General features: G+C 44.8%; 1 protein-coding gene across 2 annotated transcripts in view; it reads right to left on the bottom strand.

The window, feature by feature from the left end:
• Positions 1 to 17,638, bottom strand: part of LOC138566852 (uncharacterized) — a 155,495-nt gene extending 137,857 nt beyond the window's left edge. For both annotated transcript variants that reach the window (XM_069644555.1, XM_069644556.1), the window contains exon 1: positions 17,502 to 17,638. The gene's annotated coding sequence lies outside the window, so the exon portion shown is untranslated. The remainder of the gene's footprint in view (positions 1 to 17,501) is intronic.
• Positions 17,639 to 24,102: the final 6,464 nt, after the last annotated feature.

Genomic DNA, 24,102 nt, shown 5'->3' with positions numbered 1-24,102 from the left:
CAGGAGGACCTCGCTCTTCCTCCAACATCTTCACAATTCCCTCCCTCCCTCTGATGGGTTATGTCCTCAATTGTCTGACAACTGTCCTTGCTCTGATGACACTCTTCTCTTCCTTCAACGAGGGAAGTCATTTCACCAAAAGGCCAGAGGTAGCGGAAGTGCCATCACACAACCCTTGACCTCTGATGACATCACAGGACGTGATGTCATTTGACCCTACCCCAAAGTGACACGACCCTTCACCCCACGACAAAACAGGAAGTGGCATCACATAGCATTGTTTCTGAGTACACAATGAAAAATATGGTTACAATATCACTGTAAAGTGATATGCATTTCATACAAGAATGGATCACCATATGCATCATTAATATCAGTGCGTGCAGGCCCATTTTACCAAATTACTTTAAATGCAAGCAGACGTCCGAGGCCAAACGATAAGGATATTTTATTATATAGCATTTATGCTTAAGCGCCTGATACAGAACAAATAGGCATACAATATCACCCAACCTGTGTTGGCACTCATTTATCACCCTCAGTAGGATCAAAGGCCGAGTTGACCTTGCTGGGAGTCGAACCTGCAACCTGAAGATCACACACATTGCAGCAGCCAGCTCTCAATCCACTGAGCTATTTTACCAGCCATAGCCATCAGAAAACCAGCCACTCCAGAAACAAAGCGCCACATGCTGCTGGCCACAGCTCATAAGCCACAATGTACATTTTTTTTTAAAAAAATTAGGAGTAGCAAAGGAGACCACAGGGGTAGCAAGGGAGAGCTCAGGGGTCGCAGTTGCAACAACTGGTGACCCCTAAAGGACGCCCATGCCTTCAACCTCTAACAAACTCTCTTTCATACCTCAGGCTCTGTCCGGCTGCTCTCCTCTCAGCATTCAGATGTATAGTAAGGTCTTTCCTCCCCTTGGGTGGTGCATGGTAATATTGAGGACACCTGTGTACTGAGTGCTGTGCTTTTTCTGTGTGATTGGGCCAAGGGTTGGTGGTCATGTGGTTAGAATGGGGCTGGCCTGAGGTTACATAACAGTGTGCCGTCATCTTGATTCCAGAAGGCCTCTGGGAAGGAATGGAGTATCTCCCTCCCACTGGAACTGCTGCTATCCTTTCCTGCTTTAATATGAGTCCCTCTGCTCTCCCACTGTGTGAATCTGAATTCAGAAAATCTTCTGTTAAGCATGGGAAGCTGCCTCTTACATTGAAACTTACTTCATCACAGGAAATTTGCAAGCATGTAATCCTTGTAATGCTGAGAGAATGAGGTTTTTCTAATGCGCTAGCATCCTGAACACATGTAGTTCCCGATTGTTCAAACACAACTGTGTTACCACAGAGATTTAGTGGGCTGTGTCAGTATAAGTCACTGTGAAATGTTTCCTCCAGCATCAACGTTGAAGGAATAAATGTATTTTTTTCTCTGGTTAGGGACTTGGAAATGCTAATGTTGTTCCCTTAAAGAGGAAGGCTTCCTTTCCTACGCTAGAGGTTTAAGACAGGGCAGGGCTGGGAGGATAGCTCTGGGGTAATGCAGAGCAATACAGGTTTGAATCCCGGCCCGCGTTTAAAAACTTGTCTCCTGTGTTAAGTGTGTTATAAAAGAGGCATTAACTAATAAAGGACACTTAAGTGGCTCTCCGAGTGTGTTAAGCTTCTTGGAAGGAGTCTATCTAAGGATAATGGGCAACCCCTGAGTTGATCACTATTCGGGTGTAAGAGTGCATGCGTTTGATTACGCCCCTTGAAAAAAGAAACCTTCCTTAAATTCAAGGAATTGCAAGACGTGGCGCTTGTCCTGCAGGATTTTATTTTATTTTGTTGATTGGATATGTGTAAGGTGCCTATACAACAAATGGGGTTTCAAGGCACCCTAAGACAAAAAAGGGTGGGTGAGCAAGCAAGAAAGATAACAATAATGGCCCTACTAGGCCTTGTGACATTATGGATAGTGCAAGTGCAGTGACAAGAAGTGCAAGGGAGAGGGGGGTGGCAGTGTCTGTCTGCACGAATGTGAAGTGCTAAAATGGGAGGGCAAGTGAAAGGATTGCATGGGGTGTAGGGGGGAGGGTCCACATGCTAAGTGTGAGGAGGGTGTGGACTGGTCGAGAGGTTAGGGGGAGGGACCAAGGCAGCCAGTCACTGTGGCAGAAGGGGGTGTTAGTAGGGGAGTGGGAGAGGGAAGGAAGAAGAGAAAACGATGGTCATGAGGAGCTTCCGGAACTTAAGGAGATCCGGCTCAAGCACTGGTGTTTAAGAATGATTTTCAATTTACAGACTTCAGCCTAAATTAAATTTGGGTGGTCATGTCCGGTAACCATCATAAAGAAAATTAAATACACTTTTAATATCTGGGACTGGTATTTCCAGCCTTATCTCTCCCAGAACTTTGAAACTGGCAAGGCATAAACATCCAGACTTATTTGCACCGAGTAAAGTAAGCAAAACTCTTCCCTCTTCCATCTGCCCCTCCTCAAAAAACGTAAGATGCAGCATTTCAACACCAAAATCTTTTATTTATTTTTTTGCAACAGGCCCACCAAACAAATGGTGCATTTTTCGAGGGGGTCGGGGGTTGTTCACAGGCAATAGGTTTCACAGGCGTTCTAAGGGGTCGCTATTGGAATATTGCAAGACTTTAGTGTGTGTTGAATGAGCAAGACCCTCTTTGGAATTCTCACAAATTAAATAAATGTTTGAATTAGATTGTGCCCAAAGGTACATTCTATAATGTAATTTTTTTAGAAAGAATTGGTAGACAGTTCAAATAGGACGTGTCATATAGCATTCCACGTTTATCATTTGTATAAAAAAGGCATTCTACTTGCCTTTCCCTCGCCTCATTTCTCATTGTGGAGATGATAAATGACGATTTGTCCCCTCTGTCCCCCCTTTTTCTACGCCCATGAGTGCTTTCTTGACATGAATGTATGCATGAGGGCTTGCCAGGACATCATTTGCTCTGCCGCACAGCCCCTTTGTGGATTACATGATCTGTGCATTTCTACAATGAACACTAATAAAAAAAAGTACTTTCTCTGCACTTGTTCACATTGGAGTTCATTTTCACGTCCATTTTGTATTACATCCTTAGCCACCAGTAATACTGAATTGTAGTCAAATGGTCCAGTATCCTAGAATTCAGTATTAACAAACAGCTGTATTTGAACCGAGTTGAATCACAAAATACTCATATCTATTATACCAGCGGCTTGAGTTCTGTTTTGAACAATTTCCAGCCTTAGCTCCAAATGACCCAACGCTTTCTAGATGGGATGAAACTACGTGATTTAAATAGGCTTCAATATATTCTGATCCAGGTTCCCATCCCTAGTTTTAGCTGCACCACTTGAAGAAATCTCTCACTGTTAATGGCTCCCCATTAACACTAACATTATCATTGATGCTAATGTACTAATCTCCTTCCTCCAACCCCACCTTAAAAGGAAGCATTGTCGACACAATGACCAACCTTCTGGTGGAACACGAGGACCACTCAGAGATTTCTATAATGTGTTGAATAAGAAAATGAACTGTTATCCAAATCACTGAACTCCTATGTAGCCAGACATCAATTTAAATACATGCATAAAGAGGCAACAAACTCATCACACAAGACCCTATTTTGTGTAAATAAGGCCCAAAAACTGAAACCCCTCCTGTTCAAATGCTGTGGGCCGAACACCTAAGGGTACCTTTTAAGCTCAGCACAACAGCACACATGTTCCCTACTGTCAAAGGACTATAAACCATCTCTAGGAGAAGTTAAAAAAAATCCTCATTCTAGGGGAACCTGGAGGATTCCAAGCATGTTAGCAGCACTAGAGCACTGGAACTTTCAGAGATGCACCATAATTAAGCAATATGACCCGAGCGGCGGGGGCATTACCGACTCAGGTAATGCCCCGGGGCCCATAGTTATAGACCCGAGCGAAGCGAGGGCCTTAAGGAAGGCCCCGGGGCATTACCAGAGTCGGTAATGACCCCGCCACGAGGGTCATATTGCTATTAGTATCCCGGCCCGCAATATTTTCGTGACCGGGGTACTAAAAGCAATTTTTTTCTGTCCCGAAAAGCTGCAGCGTTTCGGGACAGAAAAAAAGAAACGGCCAAGAAAATGGCCGCCGCCATGGAAAGGGAAACAAGTCCGTTTTCCCTTTCCATGGCGGTCATCGGGAGCGGACGCGCTGGGAACACGTGTGTTCCCAGCGCGTCCGCTCCCAAAAAAGGATCAAGAAAAAGATAAGTGGGGTTGGGAGGGGACAAAAAAAAAAAAAAGTACCTGTGTCCCCGGCGGGGGACGAGGAAAGCCCCAAGCCGTGTGGAGGCGCGGAGCGGGGATGGCCCCGCTCCGAGTCTCCACAAGGCTGGAGACTTCCCTCGTCCCCCGCCGGGGACGCAAAAAAGTACCAAGAAAAAGGTAAGCGGGGTTGGGAGGGTGGGAGTGGGAGGGGAAAAAAAAAACGTACCTGCGTCCCCAGAGGGGGACGAGGAAAGCCCCCAGCCGTGTAGAGGCGCAGAGCATGGATGGCCCCGCTCCGAGTCTCCACAAGGCTGGAGACTTCCCTCGTCCCCCACCGGGGACGCAAAAAAGGACCAAGAAAAAGGTAAGCAGGGTTGGGAGGGTGGGAGTGGGAGGGGAAAAAAAAAAACTGTACCTGCGTCCCCAGCGGGGGACGAGGAAAGCCCCCAGCCGTGTAGAGGCGCGGAGCATGGATGGCCCCGCTCCGAGTCTCCACACGGCTGGAGACTTCCCTCGTCCCCTGCCGGGGACGCAGAAACAAGAGGGTAAGTTGGGGGGCGGGTGGGAGGGAGGAGAGGGAAGGGAGAAAAAAAAATACCCGAGTCCCCGGCGGGGGCCGAAGGCAGCCTCTCAGCCGCGGGGAGGCTCCGCTTCGAGCCTCCCCACAGGCTGAGGGGTTGCAACGCCCCTCGTCGGGGAAAAAGGCTGTGGAATCCCGACGGAGGGATTCCCGGCCGGGTATGGACCTGGCGAGAGCCAATCAGAATGCTTCTTTCATTCTGATTGTCTCTCGCCGGGGTACTAATATGATTTACAGAAGCCCCGGATAGCCTAACACCTATGAAATAGTACACCCCGTCAGAGAAAGGTAACAAAACAAGTAGCAAGTTGGTTCACCACTGAACATGATCCCTGGAATTAAGCTGGAAAATAGAGCAAGTATTTTTGAAAATTATAAACAACAAGACAAAGCAACATATTGGTGACAGATATGACACAGCAAAACAGAAACCACACAGGCAAACAGACTACATTTCCTGGAATGTATCAGAACTGCAACACACACAGAATGAGATGTTTTAAATCATATAATAGATGATGAATCCTAGCTTTTGTATCCAAATGTTTGTGCCCACCCAAAAAAAAGTGTCACAACGTTACCATTCACCTCCAATACAATACAATGCAAGAGCCATCCAGAGAGCTATAGACTCATCACATATTGATATAAATGCTATTATTCTTCACAATTAAGACACACTAGCACCTGCCTCGCTCAACCATTTCAAGCCCATGACCTATCGAAACTGGTGAAAGAGAGCACACATGCAGGCTCCTTTACAGACCCTATATCTCAGCAATACATCCTTACCATGGTAACCCCTGCCTTTGTTTAAAACACAATCACAAGTTCTTCACTGCCAAAGTGAATTGCACCACAAAATGTCAAGATGGCCTAAACCACTCAGTATTGATTGACCACGACCATCAAACCCAGCTAAAACATTGGAAAGCTGAATTCAAATTTTAATTCAGTAATCTGACCAAAAAATCCTGGACCTCACACATCTCATATTCAAATCAATGAGGAGAACAGAAACTGCATTTCTCTTTTCTTTTTGGAACATCCTTAAAACCAATGTGGACACCAACATCACATCAGGTCTTATATTTCTAGACATCTTAACCCCTTGTGCCACTGTTAACGGCTAATCACTAATAAAGATAGTGGAAGAAGCATGGTTGGGCAGCACTGTGCTACAATGGATGAGCTAATTGCTCAAAGGCAGAACAGAAAATACCGGACCACCCCTCTAAGGAAGGAACTCATGCAGCATAGCGACTGGAGTACTTCAAGGATTTTTCAATACAAGTATGTCCCCACTAGAATAACTCATCAAAACGTCTGGCCTCACCTGCAAAAACTATGCAGATGACGCAGAAGTCATGGACAAAATGACTATTAGCAAATACATGATACAGTCCTCACCAACTGCCTCCCTCACATGAGCACACAGATGATGAATAACAACCTAAAACTAAATCAAGACAAGATTGAAATCATGACATATTCGCCCAGCATCACACAACATACAGCAATGCCTCAGCCTCCAGAAATGGGTACCTGCCCAGAAACTTCAAAGGTTATCAAGAAACAATGGCTATGCATGGCCATAGGACTTAACATGGAATCATAAATCAATGTAATTTTAAAGAAATCGTTTTACCACCTATGAGCAGTGAGGAAGATAAAACTATTTGTCATCTTTCCAGATGGGTCCCTTGCATTCATATTACTGGTTGTATCAATCAGGTACTATGCCAACAGCATAGATCTTGGCATAATGGATTACCTTCCTAAGCAATATCAATGTATACAGGACACAGTGGTAAGATTACTACAATGATTCAACAGGAGTGAAGGCATCACCAGAGATCTAAGATCGTTCCACTGGATAACTGTAAATAACATCATTAATTTCAAAGCACTATGCATCACTCAAAGAGCTCTTCAGAGCACCAGAGTCATGCAAGTAACGATTATCTTATGCTAATTAAGGAAAATGCCAAGATCCACCTTCAATGTACTCCTAGAAACCCTGTGATCATCACAAAGATGTAAAAAACATCCCTAAAAAAGAACATATCTCAGTAGCCAGATGGAATATCCACTGGTTGCCAGTGCAGGATTGCATCAAATTCAAAATCCTATCATTAACTCACAAATGCCTCTTCAATAACGCCCCAATCTATCTATCTAGAAAAATTTCCAAAGCACAATCCAACAGACCCACCCGCTCAGCCTACTCTTGTCATCCCAAGATTCAGAAGGCAAAAAAACTAGAGGCTATAGCTCCCCAATGATCTCTGTCAAACACTGGAATGCTATGCCTTTGGCCCTGAGATCAGACCCCTCACTCTGGTACTTCCACAAAAGCCTAAAAACCCGGCCTTTCTCCCAAGATACCTAGCAGAACCTCGACCTCGCATCTACCCATTCTGTGCTCCCACCACCTTCCCCTGATCAAACGTGTCCCTAGCTTGCCTGCACTTGACTTAGAACCATACGCAATATACAAATTCAATAGGTAATAAGTAAGTACTCTAACAATGTAATCAACGTAACTATCCTCCTTAACCAATGTATGTACCATCTGGATCTAACATCCTTGCAAGCTACCACTGTAACCTGCCTGCCAAAGCAAATATGTGTAAATGTGCCTAATGCCTATGTAATTTAGGAATTTACTTTTCTAATGTAATTGCATTGTAATAAACGTCCTTTACCTATGTAAGTAATGTTTGGAAACAGTACTGATACAAGCTATTACTGTAGCCAACCTGCTTAAGCAACAAGCACCTAGACGCCTCCGCGCTTGGCGCGCTATACAAATATCTAAATAAATAAAGAGTCTCAAAGGATCATTCACCCCCAAAGTTCCGGACAAATTATGGAATGTGTCCCCAAAGGGACAAAAACCTGAGACCTGGCTCCACCCAGCTGCTGGCCCAACCCTATAATTTGGCAAACCTGACACTCACCTTGTCCTTCACAAAGACCAGCTGGACAGGGTTGGAAGGGGGTGACTGTTTTTTTCTCTTAAAAACTTGAAATGCATTTACTGGCTCTCCAGTCCATGTGGGATTGTGAAATCCTGCATATTAAACTGCGAGTTAACCCCAACTTTATAAATAATCTCTCATGCTTGTATAGCCCTCAAGAGCAGATACCTCCCCTCTCAAGCTCTTTGCTCCTCTACTTTTAACTCCCTCCGGGTCAATCGTTTTTCAAAGAAACGAGCTGGGGGCAGATCTCTATCTTCGGCTGGGACCTCCCTCTGGAACAGCCTCCCTGCCACTCTAAAACTTGAGGAGAACCATCTCCGGTTCCAGAAGCACCTCAAGACCTTCCTCTTTGCTTCTGCCTTCTCTCCCCCTCTCCCCTGCTGACCGGCTCTCTCTTGGCACTGTGCACCTGGCCACCCTCTTTCCCCTGGGCCCAGGTACCTGCTCACCCTACCGCCCTCCTGCACTGCCTTCTGGCCACCCCTTGCACTGGTGGACTGTATCTGTACCCATACAGCCCCCGCCCCTTTTTTTGTTCCGTATTTTTCTGCACTTACTATAAACATAGCACTTGCCACTTGCCTGCTGCACTACTACTGTTTATTGCCTCCATTTTCTATTTAATTTTTATTTATCATTTATTTATCTGCTCTCCTCTGCTCCGCACTTAACACTCTCCCCTTTCCATGCACTTTTTCCCTTTCCCATGCACTTGCACGTTCTCAATGTCACTTGGCCTAGTAAGATCGTTGCTGTTTTTGTGTTTCTCCCCTGCTTCCCTCCCTTGCCTAGTCGGACTCTGAAACACTTGTGTATGAGTGTGATACAAATAAAATATCATATCATATCATGCTAGAGCTTAAACATTGCCTTATACAAGGAGGTGTGCCTTTTATGACCAACACTTCAACTGATATCATTCTGGGGTGGCTGTATGGATCCCAATGATAATGAAGCACTGGACTGCGCAGCCACACTTGCAGAGTTAAACTTTTTTACAATTAGTTAGAGGCCCAGCGCACACAAAGGGTTGTACTATTGATGGGAAACTCGCCAATCACAATATTATTTCAAGTATTAGCTCCTCGAATTGTCCATGGTCAAACCACCTCATGTTGTGTTACGAGCTAGGAATGCCCCGTAAGACAACAGGTAATCCTATATCAGTACCTACAGAATCTCTTGCCATAATACCAGTTAAATTGCCTATCAGACTATGGCCCCTGTACTTAAATCTTTGCTTGATGACTCCTTTCTTGAAAAATCCTTGGACCAAAAAGTGGATTGTTATTATGCCACCTTAAAAACTGCTCAGGCCACTGTCTCTCCACTTAGGTTAAAAACCGTTAGAGCCCAACAAAATCCTGCTATTGAGAGCCCTACTATTAAACATCTATGCAATATTAAGCGGCAAGCTAAAAGAAAATGGCCTAAATCCATTCTTTTAGAGGAAATGCAGGAGTGGGCCATGGCACAAGTCCAATACAGGTCAGCCGTAGTTGCTTCCAAGAAGGAGATGTAAACCAATACAATCTCCCTAGCTGGAACTCAGCCATAGAGTTGCTTATCTTATTACGCACCGTAGAGAAAGGGCCTGCTATCACTAAAGGTCCTATTGCCTTATCTGACTGGTGCAATAAAGTCATGGATTATTTTGAGCAAAGGATTCTTAAGATTAGGGACACTTTTAATGCTAAAATATCAACCCAACAACCCCTATCAGTCGGGCTCTCGACCCTTCACTTCGAGATCTCCATGTTGGACATTCAGTCAGGTGTACTTGATATCTTGGACGATGGCAAGGCTGCTTTGTTGATGCTTCTGTATGCTTTCGATATGCTAGATCGCAACATTCTTATGACGCCTCTGGCCAAAGACCTTAACCTCGACCATCTAGGCATTAGCTGAATAAATGAATTTTTGCGATGTAGGTCTGCCTCAGTAGTGTAGGGCCAGTACAAGTAGATCATATGGGAGCACGTTTGCCCCCATTACACTTTAATCTTTACATCAGACTGTTAGGGAAATGTATCGTTGCTATGCTTCATCCCCTCACTTAGTGAGACCACCAGCACTTGTTGCTGGACTTCTGGACCTTTTTCTTATTTTCATGAATGAGTGGAGTCTTTTTCTACTCATTCATTCTTATGAGCTCTACCTTTTGGAACTCTTCTTCTCTGTGTTTTACTTTTTCTATGGAGTCTATATTCCTCCATATCTCTTTTAAGGCATCTGTATTTTACTTCAGAAATACCAGAAAAGATTGAAAAATATAGACTGTATGATATATTTGACCGAATTCAGGCAGTACGAAAACCCTGTACAACAAAAAATTCGATAAAATATGCCTTACATGACCATTATAGTGAACAAGAGCAATGGGGGTTGCGGGGCTGTCCCCCACTCCCCTTGCTCGCTATAATGGGAACAGTGTTGTAATGATGTCGCACAACATAGGGGAGTAAAGTTAGAAGAAAAGAAAAATAAATCAAAGGACCCTGCAGCGCCGGTTCCCAAGTACGTAAGTGAAGGGAACCAGTCTTGCAGGGAGTCAGCGGCACACAACAAGGTGTGCTGCCAAAAGGTAAATAAGGGGGGAGAGTTTATTTCTAGGGTATGCTTGGGGAGGCATTTATTTTGGGTTGTTTGACTGTTAGCTACAGTCTTTTCAGCCGCAAACTCTACTGTTACAGGCAAACAATCCAAATCATTTTACTGGCAGCTCTTTATGGGCAGTGTTGCTGGGAACCCTTTGGGTTCTCATTTGAGATTCTTACCTTACCCTCAATTTCGACAGTTCTTAAGGATAGAGAGATACTTTGTACCTCTCCTAAAACGTTATATTCTGAGAGATTGGCACTCACCACCTTATGTGGAGTGCCAAGGGGATGCTTAGTATCTCCCTTCCCATTGCTACTGTGACTTTTCAGTCACATAGATAACCTTCTCGTTATGGCCGGTGGCAGTGGACGTGTTCTACTGACTATTGTGCTATTTTTTACCGCAGACTGTATTCACAGTCCCGGTTGTGCACACTACGGTCACCTAAGTACTAACTTAGTGGCCTTTTTCTTTTTTTGGTCTTTGTGTGTGTTTTGCCTTTGATGGGAACCCTTGTGTGTCCCCGTCTAGGCTCCAGTGTGTCTGGGCAGCCAGGAAGTGGGGAGGAGTTTTTTTACTCACCTGCTGTTTGTCTGCCTGAGTGCCTGAATAGAACCAGCTCTCACTAAGGGTATGGCCGTTCTGATTAGACAGCCACCCACCCCTTTCTGTAAACTGCTGAGAGAGATTTCAGAGGAGTCTGTGCAGAAAATGAATAAAATATGACCTTCCTAAGACAAAAGGCAAGTCAACCATGGGAAACTGAAGTAACTGAAAAAGAAGACAAACAGAGATGCATAGAGACCCTTTGCAACACCTTGAAGGGGCCGCTGCTGTCCTCACCCCATTTTCTATGCAACAGAGGAACTACAAAGAGGATGACCCCTTCCCTTTGGCTGGTGGGACCAACCAGCCCCAAAACAAACGGCAATCTGAGCCATCTCCTGAGGTGCTGAAATGTTCCATATTGCAGACCATGAATATCAAGAGACCTCAGACCTCAGGCATCATCTTGCCAAGGCTGAATCTGTCCAGGTCTTTGCTGGGCTCCAGGTGAACCTCCCGAGACACAATCCAACTCATCCAAGTCCCCTCACTAGAGTGCAGGACTCTAGGAATCAAAGAAGGTTGACCAGGCGAATCGCGTCCTTTGTTGGTGCTGCAGAGAAGGTGCAAAGACCAGAAGACAGACCAGAAGAGCAGATAGAATCATTGCCAGAGGTCCTCCCTTGACACTGCTGCTAAGTGATACTATTAATTGTCCTGCCTTTCATCACCAGACCAAGAGATCTGGAGGTCAGGTCCAGTGCTACCACATCGAGGAGAATCCAGCCACAAACATTTCTTCAAACCAAAGATACTGTGGGGAAAAAGGGTAATGTTTTCCTTAATTCAAAAAGTTGCTCCAAAGTATTCTAGTGCACATAGAGGTGTGCAGGGTACCCCCTCTTACCTCCGACCCAAGCTGCTGATTGTGTAAGACTTGAAACTAGAAATTATTCACAGGAACCTTTTCTGTTCTGCTACTTCACAAGACGTTGAGCCTCTCCGAACTGCCTTTTAGCTAGGTTTACAAAGTGGACTTTAAACTCCTTAGTTTGTGAAGAAACTGCCTCCAGAACCATAAGCTCTGTTACTGTTTGACTAACCAACTGTTTTCCTTCCAAAATGACTATCTTTTGATGTTTTGCTAACTAAATACAATTACTGAATATCTTTGTGTGTGCACAAGTGTACATTATTACCGATAATACGTTAGAACTGTCATTAGTGTCAAATTTCTGCAACAATTGTAACCACAACCAACAACAAACTAAGCAGTTTCCTTTGAAAAGTATATTCAAGTATTCTTATGTGTTTTGGTGTAATGTACCAAGTATTTAAAAGCATATCTTGTGTAAACATTATACATGCATATTTTAATATACCTGTATGTGTAAGTGTTTCTTTATTCAGTGTACTTACCTACAGCTCACTTATTCCTCTTATGATAAGCCTGACTGCTCTACCACTCTACCAAGATTCCAAGAGTAGTGCAGACTCATAATAAGAGGTGGGTATCCACAGACCATTGGAATAGTTTTGTAAAGTTTAACTGCAAAGGGGACTTTAGGACAACTCCCTTAATACAGACCATACCACAACCTGTTGTGTAACACAATGGTTCAATTCCAAAACTACACTGATGACACCAAGCTGCTGTTTACGCTGTCTAGTGACATGGTCAAAAATACTACACAGATTACTAACACTGTCAATGCCATCATCACATGGATGAGGGACAACTGGCTCTGTCTGAATGACCAGAAAACAGAACTATTACTGTTGGCCAGTCAAAACACTATTAAGGAACTTGGAAATACATATGATTTGATGTTACTAAGCACCCATTCTATTCCGATAATGAGAAAATCTAAATGTTTAGGCATTTATCTGAGCTCCAAGATGAACATGAATGACCAAGCTTCAGACACAATTGTTTCCTGCCACTATTAACTCTGTCTGCTTCGGCATATTGAGCTTTTCGAATGGGACTCTAATGCTGCCACTATTGCTTGGGCCATCATTGGGAGTAAGTTGGACTATGGCAATGCTTTACTTATTGGTACACCAGCATGTGAGGTTGCTAAGCTCCAGGTAGTGCAGAACATGGCCAATGCCACAAGACAATCCCACATTTCACCAATTCTCCATTGGTCGCCAGTCGCACATGGATAAAGTTCAAGGCTTTGACTATAACACACAAATATATGTAGGATCAGGCTCCTGCCTACCTCAAAGCTTGCTTACAGTTGTATGAGCCATCCAGCCCGGTCTGCTCCAGGTCAAAGCAATTGTTAACTGGCAAAAGTGTTGAGCATACATGTGCGGGTGGTAGATCTGTTCAGTCTCTTGCTCCAACTCTGTGGAATATATTACCAATGTGCCAGTGACTCAATTCTACTCTCGTGCTCTTTAGGAGAAATCTGAAAACCTTTCTCTTCTCTGAATCTTTTACTTGGTTATCCGGGCTCCTGCTAAAATTGTCCTTAAGCATCCTGGATCTGTTGGATTAGTTCTTGTTTTTGTGCTATCAGGTATGTTTTTCTCTATTTTTCATGTTGCAGCACTTTGACTCATGCAGGCTTTCGCACATTATAAATAAAAAATAAAATAAAATAAAATAAAATAAAATGGAAACCACACAATAAAGGATTACCTGATGTTCGGCGAAGAAATGAAGACCTGACTTTTCCATACACCTAACCAGACAGGGCACCTTAACAACAGCACATTGGACTTCAAAGCAAAACTCCTATTGTGATCCACCCCAAGATGCCCACTCTTGTTAATACCCACAGTATTTGATCCTTGGTAATGAATAATAGTTATACCCTGTGAATTTGTTGGCATGTACTATGGCAATCTCTGATTTGCTGTGATTCATTCCTGACACCCAATGCAGTCATCCCTCTGCATTGGTTTATCTAATGGGTTCCATGCCTTAAAATCGAGGCAAAAATGGCTGTGAATACAAAATATCACGGCAAAAATGCTGTGGTTTTGCCGCCACAATCATGTAAAGGATGCAGAGGACACCCCCGCAACTCCCGGACCCATTATACCATTTAAGGGGAGCGGGGGACACCCCCGCAATCCCCGCTCCCCTAAATGGTATAATGGGGTACACCTTTACAGGGCGAATATTTTGCCACAATTTTATTACCTGATACCATCTAATGTACATTCACAATACGCACCTCTATTTATTGCATTTGCATCTTAACTCCCAGCATGCAGGCTTGATCTTAGAAATCAAACCTGGTCCCTGCCTCTCTATAATTCCTACTCTACATTCCCAATAGGAGTCAACCTCAATGACTCTCTATTTGGTGTCCTCTGCTGCATGCTCCCTTGTTTCTTTCTTTTGTTCTCTGCACTCATCCAGAGCCAGTCCCTGGACACCAACCACTGCCAGAAATAACTGCTCACAACGCGATGCCACATAACCTCTCCCCACCATCTCTTTGCCCATAAGGCAGCTCCACTGAGAAATTGCCATGGATACATCTCTGAAATGGCTACCAGGCCCTAATGTTTCCCCACTAACCTTCTCAAATTCTACACCTAAACACACAGAATGCAAACCAAATATGCACCTGACACATGCCAATCAAAATATTCCATTAATCAGACTTCAAACAACAGAGTACTACTACATCTATACAACCAATTATATAACACACACCCAGTGAATGCACACTGCACATCTTCTGCAAATACATGCACAGCAAAAAGAGTTAGAAACCGACCCACGCACAGAGCTCAAGGTACTTGTGGTCTGCATGGATCAACACATCTTCCTACTCCACGTATTCATCCTCTGTTTGTTTTAACGCAGCATGTGTGCCTAGTGATCATGAAAATGGCATCTGGGCACTGTAAAAATTGCAGTGGCACAACATACCATCTAAAAGCTCAGTTAAAAATGTTAAATACAGCCAAAAAGAATATGCAATTGGCCATATCCCAGTGGAACGCTACAAGTAACCGTGTATTTTAAGCCTCAAAAGGCAACACTCTGTTCTCTATTAGATAGGAAAGAACCGATCCATCCATGACCTATGTTTGATGCCAAAGGAGAATGGAGTGGTTGAACACTGCTGTCATGAACTATCCATCGCCTTTGTGCCATGTCATCATAGCAACCACCACTGTTTCAGTCACCATGCAAGGGCAACATTCTGCTTGGCAGTCATCAAAGATGCCTTCATATTCCAGAAGTCTTTGCAGTTGACAGATAACTGATGTTTGCAATCGTTTTTTTTTTTTTTTCTCCAGAAATTGAAAACCGGAAATGGGGACTCAATTGATAGTTTTCCTTTAACAAGGGATGGTTTTGTTGCTAGCGATTGATCTAATACACTTTTCATTTTGTAGGGGGCTTGTCCAGTTTCAAGTAAATAATTCAGTTTCCAATATTCCAAGGTTCTTTGCAATAGGATGACAGATGTTCTTTAAATATATTTTCTACGAAAATGTATATAGGATACACGGGCTTTGGCTTTGTTTGGTGTAGTGTCCAGCTTTACTGTTGAAGAGGGAGGAGAGCAAGGTTTAATTTATTGGGGTACGTGGATAGTTTGTTTAATCCCAGGTGGGAAAAACAGCATATGGTTGAAAGACATAGGCATACGCTGTCAATTCAAGCCAAATGTATTCTATTTCATAATGAAAAAAAAGACTAATGCAATTGCAGAACTCTTCAGTCGAATAATGATTAACCACCAACTTATTACAAGCACTTTATTATTTGTGTTCCTTAGCACTTGCACACAAGGGAATCAAATCTAGCAGTTCTCTGGAGCCAAGTAGCTTAACTTAGGTCGATCACAGTTGGCAAGTTATAACAGTGGATCACTACTGCACCAATGACTGATGAAAAAAATCCATATGTTTTGAATCCGCTGCCCCAAATGGCTCTGAAGTAACTGGGAGTTTTGACTCTATTAAAGATGTGGAGGTGAGCATTATGCTTCAATTTCTTTAATTCTACTCTTCAGCAGTTTCAACTTAAAACAGAAAAATAAAAACTTTCTTTTATCATCATTTTCCTTTTTTGTTGAAAACTACATTTTCCAAACATTAGTCACTTTTCTGTAGTCCTTCTCATAGCCTGTGCCTGCAGCCTTCAGCCACTTTCTGCCTGCAACTGCTCTTCTTTGAATGTTCTGAATTGCATGCTCGTATCGGAACTGTAATGCACGCCAAGCAACACATGGTTCAAACTGGTTCTTAGCTACATGCAGTGGTGGCTGGTGACTTTGTAAATGGGTGGGACATAAATGCTGGCCGCTCAATTTCTCAGCAACACCACGAGCAACGTGCAGGTCTGAACCCCACAATGTAGTGGGAAGGTAACCGCCTGGTAAAACATTTGGAAAAATGGGCTCCAAATGTACAATTTACATCACAACTTCACAAAAGATTCACAACAAAAGCGTTAGGTTTTAGGTACTAAGGATAAATTACTCAGATGTATGCAATATTGTTCAATTGAATATAGCTGGAACAAAAATGTTAAAAACACAAAAACGTAATTACCATTTATTTCTCTGAATGAAGACATTGGTGTGTAGTATGCACTAATTAAACAATGTGATACCTGCTCACAACACAAACAGAGAGCGATTCTGAAGGCTTACATGATATGTACACTTGGGGCCCGTGGGTTGACTACTGCTTGAAGAGGAGTGCTTATAATATCTGGATGGAGATTGTGTGGATGTGACACAAAAGGTTAACACTAAAGGAGCAATTACGCTGTATCAACTGCATGCATCATTTGAAATATGAATCCATATACAACTCCAAAAGATCACATCTGCTGGGTACCCACAAGCATTCTTCACATACCAGATACTCCACACGTATGGGTACACATTTTCCTAAAGTGTATCGTTCTGGAAGCACCCAGAACATCATGTATTAAAACCTTGCACTCTGTATATCCCAGGCCTGCAGCTCGGGCCTGAAGCTTGTGAAAAGAACATTTTGATCATATAACGAATGCCTGTGTGCCAAGCATTTCTTAAAACATTTCAACATCACTGCAGGCATGACAACATGGTTTCCTCATAAAACCTCCAGCGCATAACGTCGCAGAACTAGTCAAAGGCCAACTAAAAAATAATGGACACGAATTAGCATCAATACATCATGGGCGCCCTTATGGTGGTGCCTTGTAAATGCAGTGTTACAAACTAATGATAACAGTTATAATCAGCACCAGCGCAGGACCCTCATGAATGGGAAGTTTTCAAACTCAACCCCCAATTTCTATCTCATTTGTTATTACCGAAATCCACACTGAGGTAGGACTTCGGCTTTACTCAAAAATGACAGTTCATCATATTGTTCTTTTTCTCACTGTAGACGCGTCCATCTAGCATGAGCTTGCAAGTTTCTCAGTGGGCATCTTCACCTCTGTGACGCACACTAATACTGGCTCTGTCGCTTGCAATGGTAATGGTATTAGCGTGAGGTCATGGGGCCGCCTCCCCGGGTTCTTTTGTCAGTCCTTAAACCCACCACCTACCTCCAACTCCACTCTCCTTCTCAGCAGTGAGGCTCCCCTGGGAGTCTTTGAAGGAGGCTGCTCGGTGCCCATGACGACTCATCCAACTTTGGCAGGCTCTTGTGCTTGATCGCGCACACAAACCCAGGGCCGGAAAGGCCCACTTCTCCACAGAAAACATTCTGTTTCCATTGGTTCAAAAGCAGCCAATGAAGATGGAGTGTATGAATGACTGATAGCAGACTTGGATTTAGACTGGCCAAGGTCTGGTGTCAGTCAAAGAAGTTTGATGTTGGTACAATCCTGCGCTATTTGCCTAGATTCAGAGAGGCAGCGGGCCTGACAACTAACGCACCGCTGGCCATTGAATTGAAAAGCTTTACGTGGGTTGCGTACAGCACTGGGCTCAGTGCAGCAAAATGTTGAGAAAGACTTCTTAGCATGTGACGCGTTCCTGCGCAGGCCATATCATCTCCCCAGCCTGGTAAGCAACGTTTGCGCAAAACGTTTATTACACACTCCCACAGCTGCTTCTGATAACAGATCATGCTGCAGCAGCGGCACTGCTCTAGGTACATCTTTCACCAAGCACAAAAACAATGAGGGCGGCGCCCTTGCGCCCAACCATAGGAGCCGCCATTGGCTCCATGCCTCAGACTGCTTCTGAATCGGTCGTGCACGACTCTCCTCAGCTGGTCTTTTGGTTAATCGTATCAGAGCAGAAAAAAACACCATTAGGGAGGGAAAATGCACTGCCCTGTTTCAAATCTGGAATAGAAAGTACATTGTTAGTACAGCAACATTATGCAGTAAATGCGCTGGGTGGGAAAGTAATGCTTGCCTCTTTAATAGAATGAAAACTCCCAGTGCTGTAAGCCTTGGTAATCTTCATTCTATGTCAAGACCGGAGGCAAGCATTATAATTGTTCAAATCTCTACACCACCGCTTCTGCTACTGATGGGACTGGTTTAAAGTAAAATGTCTTGAAAACACTATCGCTTGACCAGTCTATCGCTCGCAATATGTCTATGAGCGTCACCCCTGCCTTGAAGACTTTGAATGCCATTACTACCATTACTGAGTGAGCACCAAATCTGGTTAAATTGATACCTGTTTGCTGGGTGACCTTGCAGACCGATCTGGCAATCGTAGGCGATGCCAGTGTTAGGCAGAAACCTGTGCAGTTCCCTTAGGGACCACTGCAAAAAGTTTAAGACTACAGGTGTTGGCAGTAAACCCAATTGGTAGCAGTCTGTACCACCCAGATTTACCTGGTAGCTGTGGCTGAGCAGTCAGACTTCTCTCAAGAAGAGTTAGGCAGTATATAGAGTATACACATTAGGTACAAAAATACAGTAGCACAAGCAAACACTGACCAGAGCTTGGGTGTAAACGTATAGAATTATTTATTTAAAAACACACTTTTAAAAATACACTGGCACTAATATGTCAAGCAAGTTCAAACACAGTCACTAGAAATATATACACCTCCCTGATTAATTATTCGACAAGTCTTAGGAAGAGAACACCACTTATTCTCAATGCAGAGGTGAGCGCTTAACCAAGATGGCACTCCAATAATTATTTAAAAAGGGAGGAAAAGGCAGAATTAGGAAAGCACACAATACCAACACTTTTAAAAGAACCACAGCAAGTCAAGAAAGGCAGAGTCTACTGTAGAGCAAGAAAGTTCATAGGCCAGGCCCACTCTTGGAGAGAGCAAGGTGGAATGTGCCCAAGATCACACAGTTGAAGTACACTTTAAAAGTCTTTGCAGGATTTACGGGACACCTTGAACAGTCTGTTGCAAGGGAGACCAGGCGGGACAAAGTACCTGAAATGGTGATAATGCTCCAGCGGGGGCAGTTGTTCCTGGCAGCGGGTGCAAGTCAGTGCTTCGTCCTGGGGAAGAGAAGGTCTCGAGGTGGAGGAAAGCTGGAGGTTGTTGCACTGCCAGGGAAGAAACCAGCCGCAGAGTTTCTCGGTTAAAAGGTACTACCCTTTTATTCGCGGAAGTGGCGAAGCGTGGCTATCCAGCCGCCGGGGTGCTTGGCATGGGCATTTGACCACGGACAATCCAGGAAGGCAAAAAGAGGGCAAACTGGTTAACCCCACCAGTTCAAAGGAAGAAGACTCTCCAGGATGAAGATCTTCTCTGTCGTCGGGAAGTGGTGAGGCGGTTCAGCAGGGCTCCACCGGTGGTGTCGTCGTTGCAGGTCGGCTCAGCTTCTCCCTCTTCGGATTTTTTAGGTCCTGTGCCGACTTCTGAAGTTCCAGTCCCCAAAGCCCTGCTTTTATGCAGGAAACCCCCATTCACCAGTCCTAGCTGTCACTCAAACATGCTAAGTGGTGAGCCGGGCGGCTCACCACTGGGCCAATCACAGAAGAGTGCGACTTGAGTTGTCGAGGCAACTCAGTCCAGGGTGCCTATTACCCCCTCCCACAAATCCTGTAGACCCATACAGAGTGGCACCACATTTGGAGGCTTCTGTCCAGAAGCCCGCCAAAAGTGGAACCAAGGGCTCGACTTGGGTTGGAGTTACAGAGGCGAACACAAATGCCATTTTAAAACCGAGTCCTGGCAAAAAGACCCAACCGGGGAATAAATATTAAATAAATAACCCGGCGGTATCTTTAACATTGCACCAAAAAAGTGGTGCGTTTAAAATGAATGGGAAAATCCCATAGGAAATATTCTGTTGGAATATTTCACGTGGTAACCACTGCCACCAGCCAGAAACTTGACGAGGGGGGACTGCACAGTGCCCCCTCGAAAAACAGACCCAGGGGCAATCTAATTACCCCTATCAGTACTTCCACAATATGATGGTTTGTAGTGGTTCTGTTCACAATTTAAGACTAGTAAAGTCAATGGTGACTTTACATGCCCTGGGAGACAGTAGTCAGTGCCAGGGTATGGAGTCTATGTTTGGTGGTCACTATGACACCCCTGTGTTACTGCACTGAGGGTGCTGTGTAACACACATCCCAAAAACACATGAAGCCCTATGGAGTAAAAGACCCCATAGCCCATAAAACACATTACAAAGTCAAAGGACATTCTCAAATCATGCCTAAGAGTGGGAGAAAAAGAGTCGCACTCTTTGCAGGAGAAAAAAATAAACCCCAAAAAATCCAGCAAAGCTGCTGGGGGACTCACTAGGTTTGGGAAATTAGCCTATGCAGAGAATTCTCCCTAACAGCCACCGCTGTGTAAGGTTTCCTGCACACCATGAGCAGCTGGGTCACTCCTGCTGGTCGAAACTCTGCCTTCCTGGCTCCGTACTTGTGGAGCTGCTGTTCACCCGTCAGATAAGTGTACACAATGAAGGAAGAATTGGTCTTGGTCCTCCTTGCTAGTGTGAATGTCACCCCATCTGGGCCAAATATATTCCTGTCAATCTCCAGCACCTTGACGTCTGAGACTTTCCTGCAGGACACCAGACACAACAACATTGCCAGATTTCCTGACAACTGTGCTCTCAAGAGGTTAATGTTTGCCAGCCACTGTGACAAAAAATACAGAACTATATTCACAACCCACAGGTGTGAATATCTCCGGGCAAGAGCATTTGAAACTGTGCCCCTTTCATGAGCCTAACCACTGCCAGCTGGTCACTCGCTGGTGCGCATTCTACTGTTGCATGCTCTGCCGATATTGCCGATCTATACACTCCAACTCTATTAAACGCACTGCCAGCCTCCAAGGGAGATGCTGGTAAATTGAGGTTTGATACTACAGGTGCCAAAACTGGTGGAACACCTTGCCGCTGGTACCACTGCACCCACTTACACCATGCTGTGTTCTAGCTCCTGCGGGAGGAAGTGGCCAAGAGTCTGAGATAAGCTGGGCAGCATGTCTCAAAATGCTTGGCACCAACACCTTGCAAGAGATCAGCAGGAGCACCCCCTTCGCTCTCAGAAGATGAAACAACCCAGCTGGGTCTGTGAGCAGGTGGCTCCCTGCTGGGATAATCCACAGGAAATCTGAGGAAAGTGCCATCAGAGCTAGAAACCACACATGCAACTTCCATATGGGTGCCACCGAACCACCGCCACTCTTTCCCTGCTAACGTTTGCCATTACTCTGTTTCAGCATCATGAATGGCGGGAATGCATAGTGCACTCCTACGCTCCAGTTCCGTAGGAATACATCCATTCCCTGCACGGCTGTGTCCAGCTGAAGAAGCTGCTCGTTTTTTCGTTCAACATCGATGTGAAAAAGTCCATGTGGACTGTTCCCCAGAGCTATTCTAGCTGCTGAAAGACTCCCCTGTCAATACTCCACCACTACTGATACTCCCACGTGCAGACAATAGTGGCAGAAATCCTTGGCCAGCTCATCTAATAACTTGGACTTTGTCTGTCCTAGGTGCAGATGCCTGATCTACAGTCTCTTTGGGGCTATGTAGTGAAGCAGCTCCGGAAGAATTGCCTAAATGGAGGATGCCAGTATGCCCACTAAACTTGCTAGAGTGCAGAGAGAGACCACCTCCTTGCCGAGGTATGTTCTCATCTCTCTCTTGATATCCCAGATCTTCTTCAATGGCTGCTCCAGTGTTGCCTTGCTTGGTCTACCACGAAACTCAGGAAGTCTAGCCTCTTAGTTGTAATCATATCTGACTTCTTCTGATTCATTAGGAAGCCTACGAACGTCAAGAGGTCCTTGACCAACTGCATCTGATACCTCACATTCTCCCCTCAGTCTGCTAACAGAAGGATGTCATTGAGTTATATGATAATACTGATGCCTTCTCCCTGATGGTTGCTGCCACTGGTCGCATTAGCTTGGTGACAGCACATTCAGGCTAGGCTGAAAGGTAGCATTTTGAAACAGCAAAATTGCCCTTCCCATCTGAACTCTAGGAAAGGGCATAATTCTTCTGGCACTGGGACTGTCACACACCCGTCCTTCAGGTCTACCCTGACCATCCAGCCATCTTTTCGGAGAACATTTCTCAGCATATGGATGCCCTCCATCTTGAAAGTCCAATAATTCTTCGTTCTTTCCTCCGTAGGTGGGTAGAGAATCTTCCATTTTCTCACCTTGAGTTGCACCTGGACTCTGCTTGCTCCTCTTCCTCTGCAATCCCTGAAGCCCCTTCATCTGGTTGGAAAGAAAGAGTCTTGCTGCCGTGATTCCCAGTAATGGGCTATGGTGCCTTGGGACTTTCTGGATGATGAGAAGCGACCCGATGATCAACCCCAATAACGGCCAGTCCTGGCAAAAGCTCTATGAAGGTAGATCTTTTTGATGGATGCCTGTGCTTTCTCTAGGAAGGTGTAGGTTCCCACAAATCTCCCCATCTCTTTGCCAAAGTCCTTTCTGAAGTGGAGTCCTTGTGCTGCCTCTCCTGTTTTGTAAGAAGTGAGATCACTCAAATTGATGTCTATATTAAGCAGGATACCTCTACGCCTCTTCGAAGAGATGGCACAGTTGGCGTTCCCCAGAGGGGACACTGCTCATGCTGCCCAATTTGCTAAGGTGTCAGGTTTTACTTCCTCGTCAGTATCCCTAGCACACTCCGCTAGGTCCATAATCTTGGCTATGGGCGCGATGAGGTCCAGCAGTTTTTCCTGAACACTTCTCCTGGACCTATCCATACCTTTCTTCATATCCTTTGCAACTTTGATGACAAAGGTGATCATTTTTGGATCCAGTTTGGGGCCCTCGGGCAGTTTCCCTGCTAGGTCTGGGCGCAGGCATTCTTCCCTCATGTGCATTCTAGTGTCCTTGTCCAGTGGCTTCCTAAGCCTCTGTGCCATATACTTTGCCACCCTAGGCAAAGGCTGCCAATCTGAGGACTTGTGGTTTCTTATCCCTGCTGGCACGAAAATGTCATATATTTTAAGGTGTTTCTCCTTTCTGGGATTTTTACCGCCCTTCTGGGCTACCATTGTTCTCCATGTCTTCCTCATCTTGTAAGGAAGCCATAGCTTCTGGGGATCCACCACCGTAGTCCTCACCCTTATTATCTTCCCACGAGGTGGGGTTTGGGAGGCTTGACACTGCTGACCTTAGCTGGAAAGCTTCTTTCAGCTTCCCAAAGATGTCAGCTGTCTCCAGGTCAGGTTGGCTGACCCCACATCATTGACCTGGGGGAGTAGGAGAGATTTTTATCTTCGGTTCATGTACTCCCATGAAGGCTTTTGCCTTGATTGGTGGCCTTCGCGGACATGCTTTTAATAGTGCTATTTGAAATTAGTATTAACATGATTGTGCTGACCTCTGGAGCTTTATTCGTCGGCCATTGGTCAGCTTCAAAAGAGGAAGGGACAAGAGATACCCTAAGCTAGGGGGAATGGAGAAATTCACACAGCACCTGCTTGATGACAAACCTTGCAAACATTGTTGCGGACATACTGTGTACTTGTTGATTTTCAGGGACACCATCACTTACCATTTCATTGGCTCTTATCGGAGCACCTCTTCATTCCACATTCTTGTTCCCATTCCCACTGGCCAAGGGGTGGTTTCAAACTGCCTTTGGTGTTATGCAAGTGCTTCCCTGGCTAAATTTGATTTCCCCAGCTGCCACGAGTAACCGTGGGACTGGCTCGCCGACCTTGATTGTATCATCCGGAGCTGTTCCCATCGACAGCGGTCTGCTGGAGATGAGC

Source organism: Ambystoma mexicanum, chromosome 2p (assembly GCF_040938575.1).
Source record: "Ambystoma mexicanum isolate Mex_15411 chromosome 2p, UKY_AmexF1_1, whole genome shotgun sequence".
NCBI lineage: Eukaryota > Metazoa > Chordata > Amphibia > Caudata > Ambystomatidae > Ambystoma > Ambystoma mexicanum.
This window is presented reverse-complemented; position numbering and strand designations above follow the sequence as displayed.